Raw genomic sequence first — 15,950 nt, 5'->3', positions numbered from 1 at the left:
CATGCCCGCGGAGCAACTAGGCCCGTGAGCCACAACTACTGAGCCTGCGCGTCTGGAGCCTGTGCTCCACAACAAGAGAGGACACGACAATGAGAGGCCCGCGCACCATGATGAAGAGTGGCCCCCGCTTGCCGCAACTAGAGAAAGCCCTTGCACAGAAACGAAGACCCGACACAGCCAAAAATAAATAAATAAATAAATTAATTAATTAAATTAAAAAAAATACTTATTAAAAAAAAAGCTGTGTGTTAATGAATGGGGGTTAAAATTCTCCCGATGAATGGTATTACAGAAAACACAAATATTACAACCACAAAATGTAGAGAAACGTGTAGCTTTGTACCTAAAAAAGGTTTCAAGTCACGTTTAAAAAGCACATGGTTAGAGAGACATGTACTTGGAACCAGACTGCTATGCAGGGGATAAGGAGAGAGGTTCAGGGTGAAATGACTCATGAATGTGGGAATGCAGAGGCTCTCGGCAGCATGAAGTCACAAGGGACCGTCCCCGAGGTCTCTCCTCTCCTCCACAAACAATGCTGTTTGTTGACTTCAAAAGAAGATGGGTGAGGAGTTCGGAAATTATTATTTTTTATTTTGGGGTTCTTCGCATCATTTACTGAATGCGCAAGCTGGTATATTGTTCAAAAAATTATTAAAGGAAAACATTCTGGTGTGTACTGAGAAATATTGATTCTCTAGTATTTAAAGGATGACAAATAGAAGGAACACTTTAAGTCTGGGGGGTTACAACTAACATCTTGACATGAGCAGAGAGCAAGTTTGGTCTGACACGAAGCTTTTTAAAAGCTTAGAGGGAAGAAACACAAGGGGATCCAGATGTCTCAAATAGAGTAAAAGCATCCCTCCAAAACCAGCTAAAGGCAAGTAGTATCTGGGGCAAAGAAGTAAGCTAGCAAAATAACTGAAATGTGGTGATCTTGACCTTTTCCAAAACGGAGGGTTTCTAAGAGTCTGCGTGCAAACCAAATCCTAAGTTAAGATTTCTCAGGAAGCAAACAATCCATATCTGAAACTTACACAAAACCGAGCTCCTCTGTGGTACAAAGAATTATCTTCTAAAATGTTTAATCTGCACGTTTTAATTTGTATTAATTACATTTTCTTAAACATGTTTTGTGGAGTGCAGCACACTAATAATAACTGCTTGCTGCCCTTTGAACTCTGAATGCTTTACTGCAATCCCTTTCCTTAAATAGAATCATGGAATATTAGAGTAGAAGATTCCTTAGTGATCAGTTAGAATTGCAATTCTCAACCCTGGCTAAACTTTAGAAGCATTTCTGGAGCTTTTAAAAAATATAGAGGCCCAAGCCCCCACCCCAAACCAAGTAAGTCAAAATGGACAGGACAGGGAAGGTATTAGTATTTTTTTAATAAACTCCACAGGTGGTTCTATTGGGCTGCCTGGATTAGAACCATTGATACAGCCTATAGATTTACATTGCCTGACACCATAGTCACTGGTACATGTGGCTATTGAGCACTTGAAATGTGACTAGTCCGAACTGAAATGTGGGGTAATTATAAACACACACCAGACTTCAAAGACTTAGTTCCTCCTGCTCCAAATCATAAAGTATCTCATCAACATTTTTATATTGATTATATGTTGAAATGATAATATTTCAGATATATTAGGTTAAATAAAATTATTAAAATTAACATCACCTGTTTGATTTTTTAAAACTATTTTTAATGTGGCTACTGGAACATTTAAAATTACATATGCGGTTTGCATTTGTGGTTCCCACTGTTGGAAAGTGATGGTCAAGACCAACACTCCTTTATCACAAATGAAGAAACTGAGGCAGGGAAGCATAATGAGTTCAAGGCAGCACTTTGGGGATACCCTCTTCTGGCCTCTCAGGCTCTTCCTGTTGCCTTAAACCACACTGTTGCAGAGCTAGGAATGGCAGAGCCTGGCATGCCACCAATCGGATTTCAAACCTTTCTTTCTTTTGTCTTGCTAATTGTTTCTTCTAAAGTTTGATATTGAAATCTATTTTGCTTATGGCAAAATATCCCCTCTCTGCTGTGCACACACTTGTGATTTGTTATTGCAGGGTTACTCATGGAAGCACAGTAACTAGAATGGATGTTAAAAAATAAATCTAGAAAAACATTAGCATAAGGAAAATGCAGAGAATAAGTGAAGAGGACTATTAAGGTTTTTAAGATGTAGATGGTCAAGTTCTAGCCTGTGAATATTTTATCCTGCTGCAGTTTAATAAGTCACCATGGAGACCCTCAACATTCTGAGGGTCATCTTCAGCACAGCATCAGCCCCTGCTCAAAATTCAGAAGTCTGAGCCTATAATATTTCTTTCCTTCCAGAAGGCAATGTTTTTCTTGACAATGCTGTCATTGCAGTGAGGCAAATCAGCTCTTCATAATGGCACACCTCGTCATACCTAGGTACCCTGCTAGAAGTGGTCTTTACCCTCCAAGCCTTCTACCTCTGGTGCATGGATTAGTACCTGGTCATTCAGAAGCCAAACAGCATTATAGTTGACTTAAAGAAGAAAATCTTGTTTTGACAAAGTAAAATGGTCCCACCAGATCTGGCAAACAGAGATAAAATGTATTTCTTCTAATAATCAGCTAATTCAAACAAAAACAAAGATGTTTTTTGTTTCGTGTGGTTTTCCCCCCTTGGGAAGCCAGCAGAGAGAGAACTGCATAAAACTGGCTGTAATGTGTTATATTTGAGAAATCATGCAACACAGGGGCTCCTCAGTGTAATCAAAGAATAAAAGAGACCTAAATTCTGATATTAAAGTGTTCATGCAAAGAGCTGGAAAGGAAAACTGTGGGTCAGGCCAAACAACACATACAGTAGATGCATTCAAGATTTCTGTTGAGATATTCTTGTGCTCCATCCTAAATACAGCAAAACCTAAACATCATCTTAAATCAAATGTTTGGTGCTCTGGAGCCCCCTATGTGGCATGCATGAATTCTATTAGTTATGATTAGTCAAGTTTTGCCAGTCAAACCTCGAACAGCATACTTCCAGACTCAACTCATTCCTTACTCACCTCTAAACACTCTCATATACACCAGCCTGGAAAGATAATGTATTACAGACGGATCCTAGGCAAAAGCGCATCTGCCAGAGTGAAAACAGCACTTGTTACTCTATTCAACAAAAAGAAAGATTATTTATTTTAACTTTAAGAAGTTTTTGGATCCCTTCCTCAGAGATGAAAAAGAAAAGACAGGAAGTAAAGGAAGTTACTGCCTTATTCTGAGACAGTCCTATAGACCATTTTTTGTTTTGCCTGGCTTTTAGTCTCAAATGAAATCTGAATGGTGTAGTTTTACAGGGCATGTCTAATCATACTGGTAAAGAAGAAGAGTGGCCTTCAAATAAGGAGGCCAATATTAGAAAAATTAACATTGCAGATATATAAAAATAACCAGAATAGAAACTATAGTTTGGGCTTCCCTGGTGGCGCAGTGGTTAAGAATCCGCCTGCCAACATAGGCGACACAGGCTCAAGCCCTGGTCTGGGAAGATCCCACATGCCCCGTGCGCCACAGCTACTGAGCCTGCGCTCTAGAGCTCATGTGCCACAACTACTGAAGCCCACGCGCCTAGAGCCCGTGCTCTGCAACAAGAGAAGCCACGGCAATGAGAAGCCCACGCACCGCAATGAAGAGTAGCCCCTGCTCGCTACAACTAGAGAAAGCCCGCGCGCAGCAACAAAGACCCCAGACAGCCAAAAATAAGTAAATAAAAATAAATTTATATAAAAAAAAGAAACTATAGTTTATATGATCAGCGTATTCATTCAAAAGATCTGATAAAAATTTGTCATTGAAAGGTAGTGATCAAAAGGCTTGAAAAGAGCAAAGCATCCAAAGCCATGGTTATGCTTCCTTCAGGACAAGGGCATTTACGGCCCGACACATGGAAAGACCACCCAACCTGGAGGCAGGGACCCAGCTTCTAGGCTCCGTTTGGCACTCTCCAGCTCTCGGCCTTAGATGAGCCAGGAGAACCACCAGGCCCGAGGTCCTCCTCTGCAAAGTGACGAGGTTGGTCTGTCAATAAGAAGACTCCCTCCAGTTCCAGCTCTGTTTAATGCTATCACACAAGCCTACTTCACATCAGAACCCCTAAGCCAAGAGGAACTCTTACTAAGATTAGTTCAAGCCAAATGCCAACCTGGTAGTTTTCAATCCTTGTTAATCTTAGGGTACAGATTACAAATATGAACCTTGAGGAAGTAGAAGGAAGCGGCTAAAATATGTGCTTTTAAAGTGTTAAGTTGATTCTGATCTATTTCTCGGAAAAGATAAATGGGCAACAGAGTGAGCTTGGAGGAAAGAAATATGGAAAGGTCACTGTAACATCTTATACATTCAGGAATTTACCCTAAACTTTTAACGTTTTATTTTGAAGGTACCAGAGTCTCAGTAAGAGCTTGAAAAAATTTTACTTTTGTTTCTGCAACAGAAACAAAATTTTACTTTTGTTTCTACCAGTATTACCTGGAAACTTGTAAAAGCCTTCTCTCTCTCTTCTCTTTTCTTACATTAAATCCATGATTTGTGATTCCCAACAATGGAATACTAATGGATCCTCAAAAAACACTAATTGTCCATTTTTTTCCCTAATTACAAAATGTAAGAACTCTTTAGTGAAAACATTAAACATGATGTCATTTTTAAAGTGCCAGAGTTTCTATGTAAAACAATGCCATAAAGTAGATAGCTTATTTAGTTTACAAATAGCAACACAAAAAGGTTCTTTAAGTCTGTTTAGCATATCTAAAAGTGCTTCTTTCTCACATTTAAATATTTGGAGCCGGTCCCCACCCCACCCCAGTTTATTACCTTATCTCAACTGTATAATTTTCTTAAATAGGATTCAGAGAAATAGTCCTAGATTTACATTTTTAAACACTAATTTATAAAAGCATTGGTTGATTCCCATAATACAGCTGGTAGTCAAACTGGACAAGATAATGAATTGACTGAGATCATTGTTCCATCTTCATCCAAGAAAGCTGTCTCTAAAAAAAGATCTTAAATTGCTGTAGAAATCCAATTTGGAAGAAGCAAAAGAAGCATATAGATGGGAAACACCAGCCATGACCACATTAATTTTGTGGCTAACAGCACTGCTTTGAAGTGAAGAAGAAGAAAAAAAGATGACTAAAATAATAAGTCCACTCAAATCCCCAATTTTAATCTAACAACATAACCAGAAGAAAACCAACTACAAAATGTGACACAAAATTCGCATCTTGGTGATCCAGTGAACATCACACCCCCCCACAAAATAATTTTCACCTTAATCAGAAGCAAAGAAATGCTAAGGAAACACTATAAGATTGTGGTGCATCATTGCTAAACAGCAAATTATAGTAAGAAATCAGGAGAGCAGGAACCTGACATTAGTATGAACAGCCACGGAAAGTCTACAACTGATTGGTTTTTGAATCCACAGGTGTGGGAAATAATAACGACAAATAATCGTAACAAAAATCTTCAACTTACTGTAATTGAAAAGCTATACAGGGAAAACCTCTCTAACAAACTACTATTCACTTAACCCCTTATTCAAACAAAAGCTGCGACATCACAAAGATATAAAAATAAAGGCACTGTTTCCACTTTTTTGTGGGAATGTTCTAATTAGCTCTCTGCTCGTATATAAACTATATAAGGTCACAACTGACTTCTGATTGACAAGCAATTTATGGATATCAGCAATTTACATTCAAAACCAGTTGGCTGGAAGATATCAGCTGAGTAAACAAGTTTAGTCTGAGTAAAGTTGAAAAATAAAAATCTCAGGAAAGCTTGTGGAAAAGAGAATTCTTACCTGGCACATTATTTCACATGCTTTGTAGCTTCCCCACTGTACTTCTCATGCTCATGAACATTATTTTATCCAGGAAATAATGGTCTTATTCACACACACACACACACACAAGCACACACAAAACCTTCCAACAAAATGCTATCAAGTCCCAGGAAACTACAAAAGCAACATTAAAAGTTAGTGTAAAGTAAGAATTCCATTTGTGAATCTCACCTATGAAACTACAAGATCATTCTCCTGGAACCAACTACAAAGTTCCCTTTCTGCTTAATAAGAGTAATAAACATCACCTTACCATTATCTGTAGAATAAAATCAGCAACGTGTTGCTTCCTGCAGACACCAAATCAAAATTTTTCTTCCTTTCTTTCTAGTAACTTCTTTTTCCCCAGCAAGATTAGGAAGAAAATAAAGCTTTGAGTATTGCCTCAGTAGTTCAGACCTCAAGACTGTGAAACCAGCTCTCAGTAAAAAAAAAAAAAAAAAAAAAAAAAAAAAAAGAACAGGTCTGGTATTTTACAATCACTTCTGCAGCCCAGAGGTACCTCCTGGACTCCCGTACCTCCTCTCCTTCCTGGCTCTAAATTTCTTTTAGTAATGAGACTAATTTTTCCAGTAGCCTTGAACTCCCCAGATTTAACTGACATGGAAAATGTGACTAAAAACTTGTAGAACTGTCTAGCCTCCAACCTTACACAGAATCAACTTTGTTGTAAGTGTTGAAGAACACCTCGCAAGCAGCTACTTGCTCCTTTAGACTCCTGCACGACACAGCACAGAACACCAAATAACACTGCGCCATCTAGTTAGCAAGCTGCACTCTCCATTCTAGAAGGGGGGACACCTTCAAACCCTGGGACTTAAGGACTTGTCAGAGTTCAGCTGCTCTAAAGGTCCAATTGTTTATTTAAATAAAAAAAATATCGCTACTGAGATAATCCACATCTAGTGGATATGGGAAAATTTAGGTTATAATGGCACTACAAACTTTTACATCTAACTTTGATTTACAAGATAAAAGCAAGTTTTAAATTAAAAGGGCTTTCTGTTAATAGAGCTTATTATTCTGAAGACGGGGAATGATTTTCTTCGAAAGTTGTCCCTGGGTGCATGCCTATTATCTTTGCTTTTCCCCTTCCACTAATGAGCATTTATCTAAAGAGCCTGTTAATCCTCTGATGTGTGCTTCTGGTCAGAGGTAACAGTTTGAATAAAACCACTAATCACTGATCACTAAATCACTGATCATTAATCACACTCTCCAGTGCTGGTGACCCGGGCCATTTTCCCCTTTAGGTCTATGTATGCATCACAAACAAGAAGTTTAACATTTTAGATGCACATGTATTGTGTGGAGGTTATACTATTTCATCTCTAGATGTGAATAAATAATAAATACTGCCACAAACTTGGGGAAGGATGTCAATTAGAACCCAGACAGGAGTTTTACAAATGCCTACTCTACAGCATGGCTTTCACACTGAAGAAAGTAGATCTGATTATAACAAAACATGTGTTCTTCAAGAAATTCCCACATACTCAGAATATAAATTTTCCTTTATTTAGCTTTCACCAACTCCAAATCAGAGAGCACTCAAATCTTCTGCACCCACCACCCCCCATCCAAAAGCCTGTTAGGAAATCTCTTGTTTGATTTCTGCTGCACACTGCAGCGCCCCCATCCCCGAGTTCTTTTTACTTTTATCCCTTAAACATGTCACACACAGTATTTTTATTTCAACTGCCAGATACGTGGATTCTGACTCCATTCAATGACTTAGGTATTTAACTTCCTCTTTAAATATAGAAACGTAAGGTTAAAACACACACCAATTTATTGTATGGTACTTTGGGTTCGACGACTCACATTCCCTCACTTTGGAAATGAAACGTTTAGTCTTGAGCCTTTGGCTAAATTTGGTTTAGTCAGCATCCTCAGTCATCCCTCTTCGGATAACCGGTCTGAGGAAGGCGCTATGTAAAATTAAGTACTTTGCTTGCAGCGAGTGTGTTGTTTTCCTAAGTCACCACAGGGACACAGTATTATCATAATGTCTCTAAACATTTCCTGAGATGCCTTTTCTATCAGAGTTGAGCATTTTTGCCCTGGAGAAGCGAGATCGCTGGTGCCTTTCTTAAATAATAGAAAAGGGCAGATTGTGTGTGAGCTGAGCAGGCACTGCGCTCCCCTCAGCCACCAGAAGCTCTTACCCTCACTCCGGGGACTGTGATCTCCCCAGGGAAAGCAGTAAAAGGCGGAGGCAGGGCCAGAGTGATAACAGTGTGGGCGGGAGAGGGGGTGGAGAAGGAGGGGTCCGGGAGGAGAGGGCAATAAAGATGCCCAGGGAACCGGCGATTGTACTAGTACGTTGGGGGCTGGGGGCGGAAAGCATTGTTGCTTTGTCAGCACTTCTAAGCCCCCCAACCCTTGAGTATCTGAAGCTGTTAATCAAACACTTACTGGCCTGCAGAATGACGTAATGGACCTGTATTCAGCCTTTATTCCTTGACACATGTCAGAGAGGGAGGGAAAAATAAAAATCAAACACTCAGCGGACTCTGACAACGAAATCTACAAGCAGCCCACTTCAGTTCCTGGCCTTGAACAAGCCTCAAGTGGAGGCTGCACTCGTTCAGGGAAAGTTGGGGTGGACTAGATCAGAGGCTTTATCTACCAGATACCTCCCCACTACCTCCTCGAAATAAATCTATGGCAAAGGAAAAGCGGGATGCAGCCGCCGGAAGGAAACATCTCCTTGGTTCCTTTGTGCGTCTTGCCCCTCTAAGAACGTCTTGAAAAGTTTTAAGCGATTCCGTGGAGAATCTGCTGGAGAGGAAGACTCTGCCGCCGGGTCCTGAGAACTGCCACCGCGCCGCCGCGGCAAAAGCGGGAGCTGTCATTTGGGGCAGCGGCGGGGAAGAGGTAATGATGCCAGCGAGAACCGGACAGAGGCAAGAGGCGGCTGGAGGAGTGCCGGCGAGGAGAGCCTCGCCACGCTCGAGCCTTCCGCGCCTGGAGTGAAAGCCAAGTGCCCTCCAAGGACGATGTCCCCTCCCCCGGCGCGCGCGCCCACCACCTGCGGTGGGCAGCTCTGCGGAAGAGGTGGCAGCAGCAGGCTCGGCACCCGGGAGGGAGCTAGCCCCCCGTGCGCCCGCCCGCCCGTCCGCCCCCTAGGTGACCCGGCGTCCTCGCCGCGCCCGCTGGAAGTTTGCAAACTTTCTCCGGGGGTTCCGCCGCATCACCGGGAAGTTGGGGACGCGGGGGAAGGTTCCTGGCTCGCCGTCTCCGCTGCCGCCGCCGCTGCCGCCGCTTGACCGCACTTCTGGAGGGTTCCGCACCTTGCCAGGTCTCTGGAGGCAAACACACACCCCCGATTCATAACTGTTCCCCGTGTCAGGGAAACGCACGCGCGCTCCCACACACGCACGCACGCCGGGGCGGACACAGCGCTCGTTCCACGTTAGCATCCCTCCAGTCGCACGGCGCGGCGGCCACCAAGACGCGCTCCGGGACGGACACGGCGTGGGGTCTCTGGGATAGCCTCAGGACACAGCCGATTCCACAGTCCACCAGCATTTGAGGCCGGACTTCCCTCTGGTCCGCCAAAGTGTTTACAAACACAGATCACCCTCCAAAAAAAATGCATCGCATCTTCCCTACTCCTTGCCCTGCGACCTGCCCACTGGACCAAGTAACCTCGCGGCTGCTGCCGAGAACCAACCCCTGCAAACAAGTACGCTCCCGAGATGGCTCCCGCGGCAAGTGCAACAAAAGTGTCTAAATGCAAAAGCCCCAGATGTGGCCGAGCCGTATTTTTAGGAACTTACCAAACAAGTGTGGAGAAGGCAAGAGCGGAGCCCGGGTGAAGGGACCACGTTGGACTGAGCAAAGATTACAATACATTCTATTTAGAGTGCATTACATCACCCCCCCGGTGACGTCACGTGGGATTCCTGAACTTCTAAATCATTGCGGTCCGTGGGGGAGGGAGGGAGGGGCGGGGCCGGCGCGCCGAGGGGGCGGGCCCCGCCCCGGCCCCGCCCCTCCCCCGCCCCAAGAGCGGACCCTGGTGCACCCGCGGGGGAGCGGTGGCGGCGGCAGTGGCGACCGCGCAAGCAACAGCTTGCAGAGCCCAGCGCCGTGTGACACGGCTCCCTGACATTAGTGGTGTGAGTCAGCTTGGAAACAATCCTCATGGTTTCAGACAGGACCACGGAGGAGAGGCAGGGACACGGGCTGTCCCGTGACGGGGGCCTGGTAGCGTTTGAAAGGTGTGGGGATGGGGAGAGGTGGGGAGGGGGTGCTGAAGAATGCCGGAAGAGACTTTCTCCAAACAGAAATGCAGGACGCTCCCCCTTCCCCCACCAGCAGATGTCCAGCTCCTTTTTGCCTGCGACAGTCGTGACCTCATTACAGTGTTCCCTGCATCCTGGCTTCTCAGAGCACTCATTCGACACCCCTATTCACCGCCCGCCCCGCACCCGCCCCCTCCACCTCACTTCCAAAGGAATAACTTCTTTATTGTGCACACTCACTTGGAATACACTGCCCCCACCCTTTCCAAGACCCCTGCTTCTCGCGTCTGAGAAGCTGGAAGGAGAGTTGCTCCTGGGGGGTGGGGGGGGGAGGTGAATCACAGCTAGAGCCAAGTGATGAGACTGATTTAGACTCAGCGTCAGAGCCGGAAGGGCCCTTGGCGATCACTTCCAGAGCCTCGTCTGTAACTCGCCCAAGCTCACAGGCTGGCAAGTGGCAGAGCCAGAGCCAGAATGCAGGATCCGGGCCCCTGGTCTGCAGTATCTTCCCTACAATTCCGTGAGAGAAGGAGTCTGGCGATTTCATCATCAGCCAAGTCACCATCACCATCCTCAGCTTAACTTCCATTCAGATGTTCTCTCTGTGAGTCGGACTCAAAGGGAAGGCATAGGCTAAATTCCAGCATATCCCAGACATCCCAGACGACCACTGTCATCCTCGCGGCAGCTCACACTTTACAAAGCACTCGCACCCACGTGGAACTAACTCCCTTGATTCTCACAACAGCCTAGCACAAGGAGGAGAAATAGGGCAGGTGTTATAATTATCCTCATTTTACAGGTGAGCTAAGGCAAACCCCAGGTTAAGAGGCTGGCCTGAAGCCACTTGATCAAGTGGTGGCACCGGCACCACCCCAACCCCTGTTTTCAAACCTCAAATACCAACTGGGCTCTTTTCTAGAACCAGGGCTGAGCTTCACCTTCTCATGGGTTAGAACCTTTGCTAAGGATGTCGGGGCTTTGCTTAGGAACAGTTTAGCTCCCATTAACAAACAATAATCATTCCTGACATTTATGTAACATCTGACATTTATATAGCACCTCTCATCCCAATGCATCACAACCATGACTGTGCAGTTTGCCAGAGAATCATGACTGGACTGGCTAGAAATTGTAATGCTTTGCCTGGATTGTCACATACTTCTGAGCTGGTTTTGACATACTAAATGGAAGAGCTTTGTGTTTCCTTCCTAAGTGTTTAAACAACTCTCTTCCCTTTAGTGTTTCTTGATACCAGAGGGACTGCCGACTGTTCATTTCACACAGCCTTATTCAGAACTCATCACTGAGTTTGTTATTTGCTGTCTTCCACATGTGGCCCTGAAGGAATTGCAGAAGAAGGGCTCCAGTCCTAACTTGAATCTTAACCAATAAAACGTTAAATATGACAGCTCAATTACTTGGGTTGACGGAAGGAAGCAACAGCCTCCTTGCCCACATTCCCACTCAATTATCAGGACATCCTTTTCCAGTAAAGCAGGAATCTACCTCCTTCTCCCTCAAAGAAAAAGTGTGAGCCAGACCAGGAGCAAGCTTGAGGCAGAAAAGGAATGCAGCTTGATGTAGTAGTGCTAAGTCTGAGAGCTTATCTTTTTTCCCAGCTAATAGGTGTGGACCAAAGCAATAGAATGGAGAATTGAATAAGCAAAGCTGAGGTGGTAATCAAAATATTTAAAAACCTGTATGTAATTAATCACCATATAAATTGAAAATATTTAATTCCCAGTATTCTCTAAACAGAAGCACATATATATGAGTTTTAATGCAAGTAGTTCACCAGTTTCTAATACTATCCACATCAGTTGTTGGTCTTTAACAACTGTTGCTGATCATTTGTTTGACATGCTGTCACCAGGTAAACAGTGCCCCTGTCCGAGCCATGGTTGACAAAGGAACACACATGGAACTTTTCCAGTGATCTCCTCAATAACTTGATAATCATTAGGTTACTTGGAGTCTCAATGAGCAGATAATCTCTCCACATCAGCAATATTGTTCATGGTGCTGACTCATCTGTCAGCTTCTGCAGAACTGACAGCAATTTCATTCACAATGTTTCTAAGCCATTGTATTACAGTTTTCTATATATTCCAGATCTCTGTTACCAGCTAAGTCCCCCCCACACACACAATTTTTGTGAATGTAAACTGAAGGAGAGAGGTGGTGTTTATAAGTGTGGACTCCAATGTCAGGCTGGCAGAGTTCAAATCATGGCTCTACTACTTCAGTTTTAAATAAACTCTCAGTCTTAGTTTCCTCATCTTTGTAATGGGACTGGTGGTGATAATTATACTAATTCAAAGTTAAGAATTGTGCTTGGCACAGGACAAATACTACATAAGCACTTGCCCTCATTTTATCAATGAAAATAATGTGGCTAATACCATGACAGGAGGATATTCAGTGATTTTAGCAAACTTGACCAAATAGATGAAAAGACAACCTGTTTCCCTATACTTCTCCCAGCCCCACACTAATCCCCGCATGCATCATCTGTACCAAGCAGGCTCTTGCCTGTCAAACCACGCCAACAGAGCCCTCGTATTTGTGGACTTGAATTTTTGCATGCCTCGTGCTCACCCCATCTCTTTCACGATCTGTCAGAGCCAAAGTCCCATGGAGGCTGCAGTTTCCAGAAGCAGCCATGCAGCAGCATCTCTAGGGGTACCTCAGCTGGTGGCAGCCATAACCTAGGGCATTTGCCTGCTGGGGTGCCAGCACCACCTCCAAGAATGCCACCTCACCCACTGGGATTCCACCCATTATGGCCTGGGGGATATGTGGAGACAGAGACCCTTACACTAGAGTCAAGGTAAACTAGCTGGGGTACCACCATCCAGGGTCCTCCCCACCCCCACCCTACCTACCTCCACAGGGTAGGGGCACAGGCAGGGCACAAGCCTGCCCATAAGGTACCACATTCATTGGACCTATGAAGAGCTGGCTTGTACCTACACTGACCAATGAGAATAGGTGAGACCCCTGTTAGACCAGAGGTTAACCCTTTAGTTGCTGGATCATGGGGCAGTCCAAGGAAGAGGCCGGGGCAGCTGGGCCAGTGGGGTAGCCAAGAGGTCAGAGCAGTGGGTATATACTAACCCTAAGGAAGAATTTTAATATTTTAACAAGTTTACAGCCTTACCAGTGCTTACCCACTAAATATGAGGCCTGAGGAGAACCAACCCAAGCGTCCTCAGATGGGGAGAAATCCTTTTGCCTCATGCTTTGGATTGAGTAATTTCTCCAACATTCAACAAAGGTTGACAGGTCTGCCCAGTACTGGGGAGGGATAAAAAAAAAAGGGTCTCCTTCCCAGCTCCTAGGCTCCTGCAGAAGTTCTCAAACTTAGTGGCATAAGAAGCACTTAGGTAACCTGTTAAATCCCTGACTTCCCCAGGGATTTCTGTTCAAGGATCTGGCATTGGGCCCAGGATTCTGCATTTGTGATTCTGAGGCAAGTGTCTGGGGACCCCACTTCGAGTAACTCTGGTCTAGTGAATTCATAGATGGGCAGTGACCTGGGATGCCGGGGAGGGAACAGGAAGAGTCTGCTGCCTGCAACACTAAGAAAAAAAATTTTAAAGAAAGAAAGAAAGAAAAAATGACCCCAGGCTCATATGCTTAAGATCAATCCTCTAGCTGCTTCCCATAAAGACACATATACCCCTAGAGAAGTCTTTCCCTCGTCCCTTATACATACACGACTTAGAGGGACCTTTCCCATTTATTTTTCACTCAAGACTTTTCTTAACCGAGTTAACAGTGGTAATAGGAAGAATGTCACTGGGTTTGTGATTAAACCCATTGCTATGGGACCACTGGGAAGTTTCCATCTCTTCTAAGATAAATCTTACCCTGCTTTCTTCATTGTCTTATTTGAAGGGATAAATATTTTCAAATAAATGGAACCGCAAAACTCATCCAAAGACAGCAACAACCACAGCACGGCTGGCTAACACTTCCCAAGCATTGACTCTGTGCCAAGGCTTGTACTAAGACCTTTATGTGTGTTCTTTCAGTTACTCACAATAATCCTATGAGGTGGTTGGACCCATTCTCATTTGCAGTGAGGAGATCAAGTCTTAGAGCAGTGAGCAGCTTGCCCAAGATCGCACAGCTGGGCCAAGGCGGAGGGAGGAGAAAGTACCAAACCACTAGAGCCAGTACCGGCGCCATGTCCTATGGAACACAGAGCATGCGCGCGCGGGAGCACAGGCGCGCTTCGTGCAGTAAGCACGTCCACTGTTCCCTCCCACCTAATTTGCATGTAGCGCTCCAGGCGCTTCCTGACGCACAAAATTCTATTGGACCGGTGATGCACTGGAGTCTGTGAGACGCGAAGCAGCTAAAAGGTAAGCCTTTTTCCTCTGTGGTGAGTGGGATGGCGGTGAGGCGGATGCGGAAAGCCCTGACAGACCATGCTTACCTTGCAAACCAGAACCTTCCTGGAACTCAGAAAAAAGGCAGAGGTGCTCTAAGATACCCAAAAGACTTAGGAATCCTATCTTACTCTTGTTAGTCCCTGTGTTGGGCAACTAACCACTTAAACTGAACAAGATGACACAGGTGGAAAAGGAAGGATAGAGCTGCCCTTACTGCTTTTCCTCTCAGTCTTTCCTTAGAAGTAAACAGAAGGCAGAATGTTGGTGGAATGTGTGCACTTCAAGAAGTGAAATACAGCTGAGTTCATTTTGCGCAGCATTTGCACTGTGCAGGTAAGAACAGAATACATATGCACATAGGAGCAGTGAAATACAAATTGTGTGAATTCAGTGATTCCATATAGAAGTTAACGTATTTACATTCAAAACTGTCATTGCACAATATAAAGACGAATGGTAAAATGAGTGCTAATAATTTAATATTTTAATGTTTTGTTACTTTGAACAACATTAAATAGTAAATTTAGGGACTACCCTGGTGGTCCAGTGTTAAAGAATCTGTTTTCCAATGCAGGGGACGTGGGTTCTATCCCTGGTCAGGGATCCTAAGATTCCCACATGTGGCGTAAGCCCACGCGCCACAACTGCTGAGCTCGTACGCCTCAACTAGATAGCCCATGAACTGCAAACTACAGAGCCTACGCACTCTGGAGCCCAGAAGCGCAAGTAGAGAAGAGAAAACCCACACGCCACAACTAGAGAGAAGCCTGGCAACGTAAGGAAAAATCCCACATACCGCAACTAAGATCATGAGTGCCGCAACTAAGACCAGACGCAGCCAAAAAAATAAATAGTAAATTTAAAACACTGTGACAAGTTGAGAGATTGACTGTGAGAGAGAGGAAAACCTTTCTACTTAATATCTTTAATGGCACTTTTCCCCAGACTTTTGAACAAGGTGCCCTGCATTTTTAGTTAGCGCTGGGTCCAGGAATTATGCAGCCAGCCCTAAGTACAGCCACATGATTGATGAGATCCGCCACGTCCCCAGATCCACGCTCACCATACTCAGAGTAACGGCAAGCAGAGCAGGAGGTCTAACAGCCTCAGCTTTGTCACTTACTAAGTGTGTGACCCTGGCCAGTTCTTAACCTCTCTGAACTTCAGATTCTTCGTCTGTAAAATGGAGCTAATGTTAGCATCTACCTCCCAGGATATTGCAAGGATTCAATAAGTTAATATATGTAAAGTACATAAAACAATGCCTGGCACATAATAATTACTGGAAGAAATGTTAGATACTGTTATGCCTTAATAAGGTTTTGGAGAGAATTTCATAAAATAATCCATGTCAACTGCTTAGCACCAGGCATGTCGTTTAGAATGTGTTCAG

General features: G+C 44.2%; 1 protein-coding gene across 4 annotated transcripts in view; it reads right to left on the bottom strand.

Moving 5' to 3' along the window:
* The window catches only part of CREB5 (cAMP responsive element binding protein 5), a 416,145-nt gene extending 406,412 nt beyond the window's left edge, over window positions 1-9,733 (bottom strand). For all 4 annotated transcript variants that reach the window (XM_082633028.1, XM_082633029.1, XM_082633031.1 and 1 more), the window contains exon 1: window positions 9,687-9,733. The gene's annotated coding sequence lies outside the window, so the exon portion shown is untranslated. The remainder of the gene's footprint in view (window positions 1-9,686) is intronic.
* Window positions 9,734-15,950: the final 6,217 nt, after the last annotated feature.

Source organism: Mesoplodon mirus (assembly GCF_964341445.2).
Source record: "Mesoplodon mirus genome assembly, chromosome: 9".
Taxonomy (NCBI): domain Eukaryota; kingdom Metazoa; phylum Chordata; class Mammalia; order Artiodactyla; family Ziphiidae; genus Mesoplodon; species Mesoplodon mirus.
This window is presented reverse-complemented; position numbering and strand designations above follow the sequence as displayed.